Source organism: Ornithorhynchus anatinus, chromosome 1 (assembly GCF_004115215.2).
Source record: "Ornithorhynchus anatinus isolate Pmale09 chromosome 1, mOrnAna1.pri.v4, whole genome shotgun sequence".
Classification (NCBI taxonomy): Eukaryota; Metazoa; Chordata; class Mammalia; order Monotremata; family Ornithorhynchidae; genus Ornithorhynchus; species Ornithorhynchus anatinus.
The window spans coordinates 142,833,670-142,837,722 of NC_041728.1; the positions used below are offsets into that span (position 1 = coordinate 142,833,670).

Below are 4,053 nucleotides of genomic sequence, written 5' to 3' on the forward strand. Positions count from 1 at the left end.
CTAACAATTAATGTAAAAAAGGCATTAAGCTCATTGTGGGTAAAGAATGTGTCTTTTGAATGCTATATTGTACTCTCTCAAGCACTTAGTACAGTCCTCTGCCCACAGAAAGCACTCAGTAAATATGATTGACTGACTAAAAAGCCAAATAACAAATAACCAAATAACCAAAAGGGACTCCTAAGTGACTTCTGTGTTACCTTCGAGTGGATATACTGTGCTTTTAACTCCTGAGGGGAGTAACTAAAAATGCATTTTGGGAAAGATGTCCCCAGTAGGGTAGATGTCAATGGAACTTGAGGCCCCAGGGAGTTAAGGAGAGTGACCCAAAGTTATCTTTCCCAAGAGAACCCTTGCAACAGAATGTCACCCCAACATTATCTCTTAATGATGAACTCTTTGAGGATGTTTGTGTGTGTGTGTACACACATATACAGTTGTCTTTATACACCCAGTTGTTTTTCACGTTCATAGAAGAGAGCAGCATGGCTTAGTGGATAGACCACAGGCCTGGGAGTCAGAAGGACCTAAATTCTAATCCTGACTCCGCCACAAGTTTGCTGAGTGACCTTTGGTGAATCACTGAAATTCTCTGTGCCTCAGTTCCCTCATCTGTAAAATGGGGAATAAGAGTGTGAACCCTAAGTGGGACAGGGACTGTGTCCGACCTGATCACCTTGTACCTACCCCAGCACTTAGAACAGTGCTTAGCACATAGTAAGTGCTTAACAAGTACCATTATTGTTATCATTATTATTACTAATAATAATAATAATCATCACAAAAATTGTGAATACATAAAGAAATTAACTATGGACTTTCAATCCCAGTTCCAGCAACGTGTCCTTGTGGAAAAAGCACAGGCCTGGGAGTCAGAGTGCCTGGTTTTTATCCTGGCTCAGCAACTTGTCTGCTATGTGATCTTGGTCAAGTCATTTTTACTTCTTTGTGCCTCAGTTTCCTCATATGTAAAATGGGAGTTCAATACCTGTTTTTTGTCCTACTTAGATTGTGAACCTCTTTTGCTCCAGGGTCTGTGCCTGATCTGGTTATTTCATATCCACCCCATTGCTTAGTACAGTGTTTGGCATTTAGTAGGAACTGAATACCTCTCTCAGAATCACACCTGGAGAGTTTCCAGTACTGTACCAGTCTCAGTTATGGGAGGGAGAGTCAAGCTGAGGCCGACCCATTCCATTCCTAGCTTGGACAGTGACTAGCTAGTGGATGGTAATCTGCCACAAGTCAAAACTCACCTGTGTTGGGCAACAGTGACATGCAAGATAGTCGAAGGTGGAGACTCAAACATGGGCGGAAGAAGGCAATGGTAGATCACTTCTGTATTTTTACCAAAAAAACTCTATGGATTCACTTCCAGAATGATTGCAGGTGGAGAGTGGGTCGTTCTGGGAGAGAGATGTGTCCATGGAGTTGCTATGGGTCATTGAAGACTTGATAACATAAGAGAAGACAAGACAAGAATTTAACAAATATCACAATTATTATCATTACTATTAGAGAAGCAGTGTAGCTTAGGGGAAAGAGCACGGGTTTGGGAGTCAGAGGATGTGGATTCTAATCTTGGCTCCATCACTTGTCAACTGTGTTACTTTGGACTAGTCACTTCACTTCTCTGTGCCTCAGTTACCTCATCTGTAAAATGAGGATTAAGACTGTGAGCCCCACATGGGACAACCTGATTATGTTGTATCTACTCCAATGCTTAGACCAGTGTTTGGCACATAGTAACCACTTAACAAATATTATTATTACTAAAATTTCTTATATTTTGAGCAACAAAGAACCTTTGCCAGAAGTGAACCCCAAAATTATCTAACTTTGCAGCATTGCCTTCCAGTTGTCTATATCAGAGAAAGGGACAGTGTCCCAAGAGCTGACTCACTAGAAATTGCTGAATCATAAGGGAATCAAAATTATTAAATTAATTCTTTCATTTTTTTCTAGGAATTTCCTCTGGATTCTAAATAACCTGTGGCCTGGAACCTAGCCCTTAGACTTTGTGCTATATGGAAGCTGACACTATAATCAGAAGAAAGCCTTTGGGTTCAAGGCATGTGATAATTTAGTTCAACAAAATAACTTGGATGAACCACAAGTGGTACATATCTCTTTCTATAGCCCCAAGCAATTACTAAAATGTCTTTAAAGTTGCAGCAGCAAATGCCATATCTGCTTGCAACTGTTTCTTTATTCATCGTCTGTACATGCTGATCATACATGCTTATCATCACTGATCATCTTTCTCAGTGGACTGAAGACTAAAGTTGAGTGTTGCTGCAGAATCTGTCGGTGGACTATTTTGAACACCATTTGCTTGGTAAGAATAAAATTGCGTGGTTAACTTTACTTACTTAGCGGAATGGCCTTCCAAGCTGGGTCAAATAGCTCTTGGAAGATATTCACATTGGGAATTCTCCAGAAGATTTCCAAACTAATAATCAGGTGCAGGACAAAAACTTGTTGTTGAAGGGCTGGCAGAGTTTGAGTTTAACTGCAGGAGTCTGAAAAAGAGGGACTTCGATGGAGATTAGTGCCAATATCTATCTAAAACAGGTTAGGTAACTTCCCCGTCCATAATGGCACAGGATTTCTTTAATATTATTATTATGTATTTATTATTACAAGCTCTTGAGTAGATACAAGTTAATCAGGTGGGACACAGTCCCTGTCCCACATGGAGCTCACAGTCATAATCCTTATTTTATAGATGAGGTAACAAAGAAGTGAAGTGACTTGCCTAAGGTCCCACAGGAGATAAGTGTCAGATCTGGGATTAGAACCCATGTCCTTCTGACTTCCAGCCCGTGCTTATTTATTTTCATATCGTAACTCCAGATAACTGAGCATCATTTAAGGTCACCAATGGGACTTTCAGACTTTCTTTCAGACCTCTTCAAGTTGACAGTTAAAATTGGACAGGTGGTTTGTCAGATATTGGAGGTTGGTAGGAGAGGCAAGCATAGGTGAGGATAGAAATATGGTGAACAGGGCACTCCAAGCTGCTTGTGTGCTTATGTCCTAGGACTTTTTTAGGCTCCAATATACTTTGGGAATCCACATTAGAAGTCCCTCACTTTTGGACTTCTACTTTAATTGTCTTCTCCCAAACAGTATTGTGCTTTGCATAAAGTAGACATTCAATAAATAAGATATTGATTGAGAGCAGTGCCAACTATAGGTGATTTGGTACTTCAAAGGCCTGCTGAGGGGTCAAATAATTTGCACAAGAGGTTTAAAGACAGAAACTCATTTCTATTTTCACTCGTCCTACTGGATGGTCTTGGCTACATCCTGCTGTCCCACTGTCTTAGACTTTTCACTCCTTGACTAAGGATAATACAAATCCCAACATTTCCCAGAGGGTGGTGTGTGGGATTAATTAATGTGTGGAAAAAGTGAATTGTAAAAGGTAAAGTGCCCAGGATTTGAACAAAGCTTCCATTTAGTGTTTAATCTCTAAAGTCTTGTCTTATACTGTCGAGTCATTTCCAACCCATAGTGACTCCATGGGAATATTTCTCCCACAACACCCCACCTCCATCTGCAATCATTCTCATAGGGTACCTATAGAATTTTTTTGGTAAAAATATGGAAGTGGTTTACCACCACCTTCTCCATGCAGTAAACCCCAGTCTCCACCCTCTATTCTCTCCCATGCCACTGCTGCCCAGCACAAGTGAGTTTTGCCTTGTGGCAGATTGCCTTCCACTCGCTAGCCACTGCTCAGGCTAGGAGTGGAATGATTATGCCTCTGCTTGACTCTCCATCCCATAGTTGAGACCGGTAGAGTACTGGAAACTCTCCAGGTGCGATCCTGAGAGGGCATCTCCATGGTCAGATAACAGCATTTCAGTAACAGCTTTCTTTTCAAGTTCCACAGGAGTCTACCAACTATCAACTCTCTTATATAGTTCTCTCCCAAGTGCTTAGTGCAGTTCTTTAATCGACTGATTGATTGAAAATATCATTGATTGAGTAGTGTGCATGTAACTCAATCTAACAGTCCTAATGCTGTTGTTACTTGCTGATGGT

The 4,053-nt window shown here is 40.9% G+C and overlaps 1 non-coding gene across 1 annotated transcript; it reads right to left on the minus strand.

Annotated features, from left to right (window-relative positions):
* Positions 1–3,707: 3,707 nt before the first annotated feature.
* LOC114817016 lies at positions 3,708–3,845 on the minus strand. The gene has a single exon (XR_003764856.1). It is a non-coding gene; the product is annotated as a small nucleolar RNA SNORA7 (small nucleolar RNA).
* Positions 3,846–4,053: the final 208 nt, after the last annotated feature.